We start from the raw sequence: 13,538 nt of genomic DNA on the forward strand, positions 1-13,538 counted from the left end.
AGGATGTCTATAAATTATTGTTGAATAGGGAAAGAAAAACACATTGTAGAGAGATATACAGTCAATCCTCATTATTTATAGATTCTGTATTTATGAATCTGCTTACCCATTAAAATGTATTTGTAACCCAAAAATCAATGCTCACAGCACGTTAGCAGTCATTCACAGATATGCACAGAGCAGTGAAACTTTTGAATCATGTAATGTGCATGTTTCCAGCTGAGGTTAAATAAGGTGATGCTCTGTCTTCTTATTTCAGCTCTCACTTTACAAACACATGTCCTCCTCATGGTCTATTTAGTGCTACATTTTTTTGCATTTGATTTGCTGTTTATTTTTTTTAAGATTTTATTTATTTATTTGAGAGAGTGAGAACACGAGCAGGGAAGGGGGGTACAGAAGGAGAGGGAGAAGTAGGCTCCAGGCTGAGCAGGGAGCCCAACACTGGGCTCAATCGCAGGACCCTGAGATCATGACCTACGAACGAAGGCAGAAGCTTAACCAACTGAACGACCCTGAGCTCCCCTGATTTTGCTGTTTAAAATGGCCCCCCCAAGTAGTGCTTAAGTGTTGTCTGGTATTCTTAAGCACAAAAAGCCCATAATGTACTTTACAGAGAAAATATGTGTATTCTAGATGAGCTTTGTTCAGACCTGAGTTATAGTGTTGTTGGCCATGAGTTCAGCATTGAGTTAATAATATATATCAAATAAGGTGTCTTTAGACAGAAATACATACAAAACAGGTTTTTTTATTGATAAGTTGATGAAAATGTTGTGACCAGAGGCTCACAGGAACCTAACTCTGAATTTCCCCTAGGAGCAATGGTTCAGGATTCACTCACTTAGTGTTTAGAGCAACTTTATAGAATATAACTATTGCAAATAATGAGAACTGACTGGATATAGTATATTCCATTTGTTTTAAGAAAATATGACAGATAGCTAGATGGATAGATGATTAATCAATTGAAAGATAAATAGATGGATAAATAGATATAAAAGTAAATTTGTAAAGACATAGAAATATATCTGGAAGCATATATGCCAAACTGTTAGCTCTCGGGAGTGGGATTAAGGGGATATAAAAAGAGTTTCACTTTGTGCCCTGTATTATACTTCTGTATTTTTGAAATGTTTTCAACAAGTAATTATAATTTTGCTAATTTTTCAAACAGATATTTTTAACGAAATTAAAACAATAAATTCTTGGGGGACCTGGATTGGCTTAGTTGGTTAAGCATCCGACTCTTGCTATCACCTCAGGTCATGATCTCAGGATCAAGCCCCATGCCAACTCCACATTGCTTAAGATTCTCTCTCTCCCTCTCCCCTTACCCCCCCCACCTCTCTCCCTCTCAAAACAAACAAACAAACAAATTCTTCTTTAAAAACACTCATAAACTTAAGCAAGTACTAAAAGCTCACGTAATCTTTGGACATTTTCATTTGAAAAGGAACATCAACAAGAAAGTGCAGAAAATAACAACAGACCAGATAAGTGATAGAAGAGGTAAGAAAATACCAACATTTCTTCACCAAATTGCTAAATAAGCAAGTGCACAAATAAAGAACAGACATCTGTGAGAATGAAGCTGCCTTTACAGGAACAACAATGCGAATGAAAAAACATGTAAGAAAAGAGAAGGGTCATCAGGTTTGACATAACTCACATCATCAAAGGAGAACCAAGTCAGAAAAACAAAACAGAACACAAAAGCTTAAATCAAACAGAACTATCTAATTCATGATATAGTGAAAACAAATAGGCACTAGAGCAAAGGGATCTTCCTGGATTTGACTCTTCTCCACATTCTACATTTAAGCAGCTAGAAGTTTTCTTAAGTAGCATCCTATTCAACCTTTACAAAAATACTGGGCTTCTAATAAGAAATTGCTTTTTATTTTCTCCAAAAACAAAATACATCGTCCGTGTGAGCTTAGTGATTCTCTATAAGAGCAGGTCATTTTTCATACAGTGTTGGACACTGAGTAAAGACAGGAGTGCTGCTAATTTATTCCAGGCATAAGAGACTGTGCGCATGCACAGTAGATGGAGAAACAAGATTTAGTGCCCATTCCTAACATAGCGCCTGAGGGGTAAAGTCGGTTCTCAGAGTTGGAATCATTCTTCTTGTTTCATGAACAGAAACTCATGAGGTAAGAAGAATCTGGGTGATGTTTTCCCTCTCCTCCTCACAGACAAGAGCTGTACAGAACTGCCCCAGGTGGCCTTAGAATCAGCAAAAGGGCCTTTCGGCCACAACCGCCATCTTCCAGTAATTTGCCAAAATGACCAACACAAAGGGGAAGAGGAGAGGAACCCGCTCTATGTTCTCCCGGCCTTTTAGGAAACATGGAATTGTTCCTTTGGCTACATACATGCGTATCTACAAGAAAGGTGATATTGTGGACATCAAGGGAATGGGCACTGTTCAAGAAGGAATGCCCCGCAAATGTTAGCACGGCAAAACTCGAAGAGTCTACCGTATTACCCAGCATACTGTTGGCATTGTTGTAAACAAACAAGTTAAGGGCAAGATTCTTGCCAGGGGAATTAATGTAAGTATTGAGCATATTAAGCACTCAAAGAGCCGAGACAGCTTCCTGAAGCGCATGAAGGAAAATGATCAGAAAAAGAAGGAAGCCAAAGAGAAAGCTACTTAGGGTCAATGGAAGGGCCAGCCTGTCCCACCCAGAGAAGCACACTTTGGGGGAGCCTGAGCTGCTGGAACCCATTCCCTATGAATTGATGGCATGATAAATGTAAAAAAATAAATAAATAAAAGACCTCAAGACTATTTAAAAAAAAAAAGGAATCAGCAAAAGGTTAACACTATTCTCCCCAGCTCCTCACCCATTATGCCCCTCCCCCCCCACCACTATCCCCGTAACTTCCTTGTTCCATGGGCTCCCTGAAAGGTGTCACTTTTAAAATGAATTCTGTGGATTCAACATTGGGACTGATAGATTTCTAATTAACCCAAGTGTAAGAAAATCTAGACGATCGGAAGAGCCATCTTGGAGCTTCTGCCCTGGAAGATAAGAGAAGTTGGAGGGGTAAATCTCCAACGAGAAACTGCTGTGACTCGAGGGTGTCACTCAGCAAGATGCCCTTGTATGATGCTGGGTTAATGTTTTTACCACCATAGACTTGACTGGCATACTTTGCAATCACCCACCAAAAAAGCCATACAATTGCCCTCTGAAGTCAAATATTGCATAACACGTTACAGAACAGAAATTAGGAATGTTCAAATGAGAGGTTTTCCCAAAAGAGCCACACGTAGCATGAGTACATGCCTGCTTAGTGGGCATGAAATTGTACTGTATTTCTTTCCCAAGTACATTTGTTTCCTTAAACGGGCAAAATTTCTTTAATTAAAAAAAAAAAGTTTCCAGGGCATTTATTGATCCTTCATCGTGAACATTTATATTAATGGTTGAGAATAAAATGTGCGCATTTAAGGAGAGAAAAAAAATCACTATGCAAGCTAATCTCACGCCAAGCCTACAGCCAAGCTAATTGAATTTTAAGTACAGTAGTGAGTTCCTCCTTCTTCACACCACTAATATATTTCACTGAATATAGAAATATTTTTTCACTGTATATTTTAAGAACACATAAATAGACAACATTATGGCTCACAGATAGACCAAGGAAAGGCTTCTCCTGTGGTTTTTACTCTCCATCTTTATAAGTCTGCAAGAAAGGAAAAAAAGATGGACCTTCATCAGAACCTGACCTTGACCATTTTTAGGGCAGAAAAAACGAGGAAACCTTCCAGAAGGCATCACTAATACTCAGTAAAACAAATACATTTCAAGAGCTCAGAGTTAAATTCATCTAATGAGCCGGTAATGAAAAATTTTTTCTAGGACTACTTGCCTGAGGGATTTAAGGCTTTGTTATTGGAAAATAAGAAATTCTAGACTCTGAGAAAGGCCACTTGGCTCAGCATGGATGATACATTCAAATTCCCTGATTCCAGCTCCCTACAGTTTCTCAATTTACAAATTCATCTATTCATCTTTTTGGAAAAAATAAAATGATGCTTCTAGCTTCTCTAGAATTTTTTGGCAACTACTTATTTGTGACATTTATCCTCCAGGTGAGAGCATTTTTGACAGTAACATCTTTTTTCTCCTACTGTCCTATTTGTATAAGGTCAGATTGGCCTCTATAGTGTGAGCGTGAAGAGTTTAATTAGAACAATATTATTATCCTTCACAATTTACAGAAATATATTTGGCCTCTGCAAAGTGTCATTGTCCTCAGAGAGAATAAGCTGCTTCCTTATTAAGCCCTTTGGAAAAACAGAAATAGTTCTTCTGAACCTTTTGGTGTTGGCAAGGCATTCCACCGTGTTGCTCTTAAAGTAAAAGAACAGAAGAAACACAGTGGTCTTGAAATTTTATTCTAAAACATCCTCAAGGGGTGCCTGGGTGGCTCAGTCGGTTTGCACGTCCGCCTTCAGCTCAGGTCATGATCCCAGGGTCCTGGAATCGAGCCCGGCATTGGGCTCCCTGATCGGCGGGAAGCCTGCTTCTCCCTCTCCCACTCCCACTCCCCCTGCTTGTGTTCCCTCTCTCGCTGGGTCTCTCTCTGTCAAATAAATAAATAAAATCTTTTTAAAATATAAAAAATAAAAAGTTCTCAAGTGAAAATCTGAAAAATCACTGAGTCAGTCTTGGAATTGGTAGGTTTCAGAGGACGAATGCTGTTGAACCCACGTAGGAAGGGACTTGGTTTATAAGCAGGCAGGATCTACCCCTCCTGCGACCTGCATATGTGACTCTAGCTTGTCCCTTCAGGAACTCCATTTCACCCATTCCTACAACTTCAGCTCCTTTTATGCAAGGGTGGCACCAATTGTAGGCAACCACATTGCTTGACTCTCATTCCCTCAAAATTTTAGCCAGAAAGACCACAAGCAGAAATTCCACCTTCTCAAGATCAAAATTAATGGGACCATTTGCTTTCTTAATTCCTTTTATTATTCCACTGTTCAGATTCCGCTCAGTGATGTTCACATCTGTTACTTTCCTTCAACATCAGCATTTATCACCGTGTCCCCAATTACTGCATCTCCCTCAGTTTCCCCATTTCTCCCCTCAATGGTATTACCTTAGTCTCTTAGCCTTTTGGCTATCAGACCACCTGGCTGTTTTTCACTGCCTCTTCTCTTGTCTTCTAGGTACAGTATCTTGTCAACTCTCCCTCTGCGGTATCACTTCGTCTCCCCCTTCCTCTGCGCTCCTGCAACCACTGCCCAGCTGCACGTATCCTTCTCTTACTGGAAAACCCTAATTTGTGGTATTCAATTTACCTGCATCCAACCCGCTCCCCCCATCCCATCCTTTTTCAGCCCATCGTACTCTGTGCAGCCAACTCTGTCTTCCTAAAATTCCATTTTCGGTATTTTGTCCTCTGATCCTATTTTTTCCAGGCGCGTCCAGCCACGTTTAACCACCTATGCTGGAACAACAGCAACCGTCATGCCGTAGCTGAGTACCTGCAACAATCATTCTAGGTGCTACATTGCACATTGCTTTACATACATTATATTTAGTCCTCTCTACAGCCTTAAGAGTTAAGTTTTGTCATTCCCATTTGGATCATAGAGAATACTGAGCCTTAAAATGGCTAAGCAACTCTTCCAGTAATGACTAGCGCTGAATGAGAATGCTCATCAGTTCGCCTTCCAAACCCAAGCTTTTCCCTGATGATGAAGGTCTTCGATTGCCTAAGGGATCTCTCTGAATTCTTGCAGCTGGCAATCTTAACATCCTCACAACCTGACCCACCTGATCCACCGCAAACCTTGTGCTCCAAAGGATGGTGATTAAGGTCATGCACTCTGGAAGCAGCTTGTCTGGGTTCAGGTCTTGGCTCCACAGCTCACCAGTTTGGCCAGGCTCAGCAAGCTACTCTACCTCTCTGCACTTTCACTTTCTCATAAATTCTGCTTACGGCACTCGACTCAGAGAAATGTGGGATTAAATGAGACAATGCCTCTCTTTATAGGATCCCATCTGTTTCCCTGCCAAGAATGATCTTCCTTCTTTCAACTTATGAAGATGCAACACAAACTCACCACTAACTCTTAGTAATTAATTTCATTTTCATAATATTTCCTGTAGCTAAAGTCCCCTCGTTTCGTTTAAAGAGTCTCACAAACATATTTAGAATATGTCACATTGGGGCGCCTGGGTGGCTCAGTCGTTAAGCGTCTGCCTTCGGCTCAGGTCATGATCCCAGGGTCCTGGGATCGAGCCCCGCATCGGGCTCCCTGCTCAGCTGGGAGTCAGCTTCTCCCTCTCCCCCTGCTTGTGTTCCCTCTTTCGCTGTGTCTCTCTCTCTCAAATAAATAAATAAAAATTAAAAAAAAAAAAAAAAGAATATGTCACATTATCTTGCTCTTGATCGGATATTACCTTGTTGTTGTTCTTTTGTTCTTTCTTATCCAGTGTTTTTCTCTTCCCAAAATGATTATAAATTTCAAAGGATGCAGACATTATCTCCCGTATGCGTCACAAGAACTTAATACGGTGCTGAACACAAAATGCTTTGCCCCAAGCTGAGAACCTCGGATTTACATTTCGTAAATTATTATATACTAACCATACTATCAGTCACATTTTATTCTTTCTTCTCTTTGTGGTGGTCAAATTCCTCCTCTAAGATTCTAATCATCTCCAGCCTTGACCCTAATATCCCAACCGCACCGTCTTAGGAATTCGCTCCCTCATTCAGGACCAGTAACGGGGACTACGGGCAGGCCAGCGTGACTGAAAGAGGAGAAGGTGAGAGGACACAGAGCAAGATTAAGCCTGAGAGGCCGGCAGAGCCAGAACAGGCAGAACCCATCTGTTTCCCTCATCCTATTTTAAGACAGGGCATAGTGGCCAAAAATGCTTGTTCCGGAGCTGGGCTACTGGGGGTCTAAATCCTGACTATGTCACTATGGGCTGATTACTCCTCCTCTGGGCCTTGGTTTCCTGACCAATACCATGAGAAAAGTTATGAAGTTGGTGTCACCGACAGATTCCCTAGGAAACAGATTCTGAGATAGAAATTTGTGTAGGGAGGAAAACATCAGGAAGGCAGGGAGGGAAGGCAGTTTGAGGAGAGGGTGAAGCGGAACTGGAACACGGTGACAACAGAGCCTCAGCTGTTCCTACAAAGAACTCTGAGACTAGAATGGCCCTGCAGACATACCTTGAATTGAAGCAAGTCGACGGGACCTTTTTACCCCTGAATGGACCAACCGCTGGATACAGGCTATCTCTGGACAGGTATGCAACCTTGGGCCAGGCAGCTCCTTTCTGCCAAGGGCAATTTCCAGAGAGGGATTTAGCTAAAAGCTGTCAGCAAACAACCCCTCAGGAAATGAGAGAACAGACGCCTTGTCCTAGAAGGGAGATCTGTTGGACAAACTACAGCATCCACTACAGCGGGTATAAAGATTAAATGAATTAGTATCTACAAATCACTTAGAATAGCATCTGACACATTTAAGCCCAAAGTAAGTGTCAGCTGTTACATCAGCTTCATTGCTTACAAGGTCTCTTTGCTTTACCTCAAGATTTCCTGACTAAAATTTTAAAAGAAAGGTGACAGTACTTTTTTTTTTGTTATTTCAATACCCTAAGCATCTAAACGCTATGAATATTTATGCATTTTTTGATGATTTATGGGTTTGCTTCCACCTATTACATAATGCCTTGGCTTGTTGTACTTTCAAAATGTTTGTTTCCATACCGTCTATCACAGCTTAAGGCAAATAGAGGAGAACGGTGTCTTCTTAACTAAACATTGGCATCCCTAAACACATACTGAACAACTGTTGGCTATTTAGAGAGTAAATTAATACAGAGAACCTTGAAGAGAAAGATGAAGTTTAAAAAAAAAAAAAAGTGCCAAACTGAGGGGCATACTTCAATGTCAATGCCAGGAGGACTAGAACTTGGCAAATCTCTGAATGGATACCCTTCCAGCCACACTCTGGGACCTCCCTCTCCTCCTGGCAACATCCCTGAGGCATTGATTTCCTCATCTTGAGCCCTAGCTGCCCAGAGACCAAAGTTTGGGGACCCTGGTGCTGTTATTGCAGGGAGACTGATATATGTATGTAGCTACCAAACTTTAAATTTAGCAAAAAGTGGTAGTATATATCTCTCCCCATATATACCACAATCCCTCAAAATAATGTAATGCTCCAGTTCACATGTAAACTTGTTTAATAGCATTACTGAATAAATGCGTAGTTTTCTACACCATGAATTTTCTTAATCAATGTTTAACAAATGTACAACTATTATATATTTCATGGTAAGAAAACATTCCAATACTCAATTTCTAGAGCTTTGCATTCTTCCTAATCCTCAACACCATGTGTCTTTTTCAACTGAAAGGCATCCGAGATACGGATTTCCCCTTAAGGTTAGAAACAGTATCTTATATTTATCTATGTATTCCTACAGTACCTTTTACGTAGTAAAAAAAAGCAAAAGAAAAATCATCATTTGACAAATATTAATTGCATACAGACACTGAGCTAGGTGCTAGAAATGTAATCCTGAACTAAATATGTAAATTCTCTATTCACATGTAGAGAACAATCTAGTCGAAGAAACAAGCCACTAAAGAAATATATCTCTTATACTTTTTCTTTTTTCTTTTATACTTTTGATAAATGATGTTAAGGAAAAATCAGAATGTGATGACTGAATATTTTAGGGGAAGTTGTTTCAGATTGGGTGGGCAGGAGAAAAGAGGGAGATAACAGAAAAGAAGCAGAGTCCAGCTGGGATGGAAAGGATGAGGAGGAGTTAGCCAAAACGACATGGGTAGAGGATCCCAGGCAGCGGGTACGCCATGTATAAGGAGATGAAGGAATCTTCCATGTTATACCATTGGCAGAGGGACAGGACTATTGGCAATTTAGAATGCAATTCAGAGATAAATTTGATTGAAAGCTTAATATGCAGGTTTTTAAAACTTAAAACTTTTAAAACTTTGCTTACTTCGTAAACAATTATTAAAAAACACATTTTTGGTTTGACATTGAAATATTTAATTCTTTTTTTTTTTTTAAGATTTTATTTATTTATTTTACAGAGAGAAAGAGACCGGACAAGCAGCCTAGGACCCTGGGATCATGACCTGAGCTGAAAGCAGATGCTTAACCAACTGAGCCACCCAGCCGCCCTGTGAAATATTTATTTCGTTAAGGATCAATCATCATAAGAAGATGTGTTGTATATATACAATGGAATATTATGCAGCCATCGAAGAAATGAAATCTTGCCATTTGCAACAACGTGGATGGAACTAGAGGATATTATGCTAAGCAAAATAGGTCAATCAGAGAAAGACAAGTATCATATGATCTCACTGATATGGGGAATTTGAGAAACAAGACAGAGGAGCATAGGGGAAGATAGGGAAAAATGAAACAAGACGAAACCGGAGAGGGAGAGAAACCATAAGAGACTCTTAATCTCAGGAAACAAACTGAGGGTTGCTGGAGTGGAGGGGGGTGGGAGGGATGGGGTGGCTGGGTGATGGACACTGGGGAGGGTATGTGCTATGGTGAGTGCTGTGAATTGTGTAAGACTGATGAATCACAGACCTGTACCCCTGAAACAAATAATACATTATATGTTAATTTAAAAAAATAAAGAGTACACTTATCATGAAAAAAGAAAAAGGATCAATCATCATGGTAGATGTTATGAATACAAGGTGAAGGAGAGAGGGTTCATCCTCCAGGAGCTTACAGTTCAGCAAGAAGAGGAAGTCAACGGACAGTCACATGAAGAGGGGCAAGTGCTGGGGAAGGGGCTAGTACAGAGAGTGAAGACAACTCAGAAGGGACGATTAACTTCAAGGAGGGCCTCCTGACAGCAAGGAGCATATAATTGGACATGTGCTCCAAGGTAACCGCTACAATAGTGGGCCGAGTAAAAAGCTCAGGATCCCTCATGGGAGAGGATTAGCTTGCCTGCAAATGTTGGGATGTCTGAAAAGAGGTCCTGACCCAGGAGAAGAGCCTTGAAAGAGGACAGAACATGAGGGGACATCTGAAGGAGATGACCATTTAAACCTTAAAAGGTTTTTTAAAAGAAGTGAAATTAATAGAATTGATAACAGTAAGAGCAAACAATTCCATACTACTTTAAAAGTAAATCCATGTGATTCGGCATTATTTCATTTAATTGTTCACAATGGGCTGCTTTTCTCAACTCAGCAATAGTGTGTGTTCCTTACGTTTACTCCATTGTTTCTGTTTCCATCTGACTTCTTAAATTTAGCAGAATTCATCTGCCAAATCACAAGAGAGCCAGTTTTACGTGTGGACCTTATCATATGTACCCCATACATTTTGTAAAATAACGCTAACGCTAATAATGGAAACCACACTATCTCAGCATTTCCTGAGTGCTGTGGTTTTGATAGTAGACTCTTCACAGCGTCCTGGAGTTTTAGATGGCGTTCATTTTGGGGTTTTGTTTGTTATCTCTTCAGACAGGACCCTCAGTCCTGGCTCTTCCTTAATCAGCTAAACCGTTGAATGGTAAAAGCCTCTTTTCCTTGGGGAACTAGAACACTGTAATATAATCTTTCTGCCATTCCCAACAAAAGACTGTCACCTGACGCCCACAGCCTCTGTTGGCCGTAAGTTTTAAAGTACTGATTCCACACACTTGTGAGTAAGAGAGGAACCCCCGAGGAAAGAAGAACAAAAGGCTAGAGGTGTAGGAAGCAGAAAACCAGCGGGAGGAAGCAGAAGAACGAGAAAGAGCAAAAGAGGGAACAGTTTACTACAGAAAACAGTCAGAAGAGAATGTCAAGGAACGTGAATGCCTTCTCTTTCATTAAGTTACCAGAGCTTCTAAAGTCAGAAGAGGATTTGCAACCACTTCTTTAAAATGTTGGCCACATTTTATAATGATCGGGTATTCCCAGGTGTCTAAATGTCTCGCATATTTTAGGAGATCAATTCAGTTCTGATCACAGTTCCAAATACATTGGTGACTCGATGAATATTACTCAGTGGGCTTGTACTAAAAGCAAACCTGTCCCCTGGAGAACTCCCGATTAATCAACAAACAAGGTAAGAAAAAGGTATAGAAATGACTGCTACCTGCACTTTGAATTCAGAGAAAGTGCTAGATAAATGGATTCTCATGTCTAAGGTCAAATAGCCAATCAAGGGCAAAGCCAAGACCAGCTGCCCTGCACTGGTTGAATCCCTGTGGATTCAACCCCTTTCCCTCCCTGTATCACAAGGGGTTGTTAATTTAAATAAAGCCATCCTTTAGCCATAAAACAAAAGAGGGTTCTTTTGTGATGGGTATTTTTTTTTCCCTTAAAAAACATCCTTTGAAGAAGATTCTCTATTTACCCTAGACATAGTAGAATGTAGCAAAAACAGTTATATAACATCTCTCTATGCTTCCTTCTGCTAATAGGGAAAGACCGAATCACACATGGTCATTGCACAGTAGAAGAACCATCAGCCTCCCCTGGGGTATTACCTAATATTTATTTGAAAAACAATTTTTATTTGGATTCATGCTTCGCTTCCCGCTTTCCAGAGATCTGTATCTGAGAAGGCAGAGAGTTGATTGTCAGAAATTACCGCACACGCAACAGATTTCCGTGCTGTGTTTGCCTCTGGTAAAGCAACTCAACTTATGTATTTCAAATGTGGTCTCCTGGTCTCTCTGAGATGTTCTTGGGGACCCTGAACAATACAGGAGCTCCTGCTACTGCTCACAAAGGCACAGCGGTGGCTTTCAAATGGAGTCATTCCGCTAAAGCCGAGCATGACAATGGGAAGTAGAGGATCCACTCTCCAGCTGGTGTTAAATCGTGCAAGGTATTGTCAAATCCTTTCCCCAAGGCTGGCATCTTCCCTTCTATTCAGTAAATCCCTCTACAGAATCCAAATGCTTCAGGGTTCAATTGTTGCATGGTAAGCATTGACAATCACCCTATACTTTCTGCAGGGGCTGTGCATACAGTGTAGGTGACTCAAAGCTGTCAGCAACTTGGACGATCTCTATTAGGTCTTGCATCCCTACAACAACCAAGGGTGATACCATTTGCCACCCTCCTGTAACATACCGTGAGGGCATTTTACTTTATAGAATCACCGAATGTAAAGGGCCAGAAAATAATTTAAAAATTAAAATCCAGTGTTATACAAACGGGGGAGGAGTTTCTGAGAGCCAAAGTGATTTGTCCAATGTTATAGCCACAAATGATGGCCCAATCAGGCCTTGAACCCTGGTGTCCTGGCTCCAGGCTGCCTCTCACTGTACCATAGTTCCTACGCTGTCAGGTATGGGAGCACAGGGACCATACCTAGTCCGTTTGTCACTCTATATCTAGCTGTTAGCATGGTGCCTAACACATGGCATGGGAATGTTGAATGGTTGGGTCCCAAATCTAACTCATTTTTTTTAAAAGTCTTAGTGGGTCACCTGGGTGGCTCAGTCGGTTAAGCAGCTGCCTTCAGCTCAGGTCATGGTCTCAGGGTCCTGGGATCCAGCCCTGCATCAGGCTCCCTGATCAGTGCGGAGTCTGCTTCTCCCTCTCTGCCTGTACCTCCCGCCCCCCACTTGTGTGTGCTCTCTCACTCTATCAAATAAATAAATAAAATCTTAAAAAAAAAAAAAGTCTTAACTATTTTAGCTTATGTAGCTGGGTCTGTGAGAATGGGGTTATGGTGGAAAAAAAGATCGACTCAGACAAAAGGGCCACCAGACACGTGGGGAATAGGATATGGGGTTTGCAGAGAAGGACAGGGTTGGGGGGAAATATCAGAAGCTTATAACAGAAGCTTATAACTGAAGGAAGAAAATCAGCATAGGATGTCTGGCCCCAAAGTGTGGCTCTCTGAAGCCCCACATCTCAAGGAAGTTGTGTAGTATATGAAGGGGACCCAAGGGATCCAGGACAGAGCAGGTGATACACGCCTTTCCCTACCAAGAGAGCAGCCCAAATCATGGGGCATGGGTTCTTCAAAGAGCTCACTGCCAAGTTCTGACCCATGCAACCTCCCCCCCCCACCATGAGACTTTTCATAGCTTATGAAAGTGACTTGTACAGTGATGATCTTGAATCCCTTCTCTTTCAGGGATGTCATCCAGAACCCAACTTACATCAAATTCCACCGCAGGCTGCGGAGGGAAGCGATGCGAGGAGAAGCTCACTTCATGAGGATCCGGAGTTCCCCCAGGGTGCTGCCCATGCTCTGACTGTGGCATCACAACAGCCACTGTCCCTCCGTCCCCACCCTTCAGCATGATGTACTTAACCCTACCAAAACGATCTCGTACACCCCATAATCTCTTACACAGTCAGCACGGTTTAGCCATTTAAACACTTATGTATCTCAAATATCTATTTTCTGGCTCAACATCTCTGCTGACGTTCAACTGCATGACTTAAAGGCACCTCATAAGCAAAATTTTCAAATCTTAAGTGAATGCAATAGATCTTCATTATTCGCGGATTCCAAA

General features: G+C 41.3%; 1 pseudogene; it reads left to right on the plus strand.

Annotated features, from left to right (window-relative positions):
• Nucleotides 1-2,288: 2,288 nt before the first annotated feature.
• LOC110583650 lies at nt 2,289-2,760 on the plus strand (annotated as a pseudogene).
• Nucleotides 2,761-13,538: the final 10,778 nt, after the last annotated feature.

This window comes from Neomonachus schauinslandi, chromosome 8 (assembly GCF_002201575.2).
Source record: "Neomonachus schauinslandi chromosome 8, ASM220157v2, whole genome shotgun sequence".
NCBI classification, from domain to species: domain Eukaryota; kingdom Metazoa; phylum Chordata; class Mammalia; order Carnivora; family Phocidae; genus Neomonachus; species Neomonachus schauinslandi.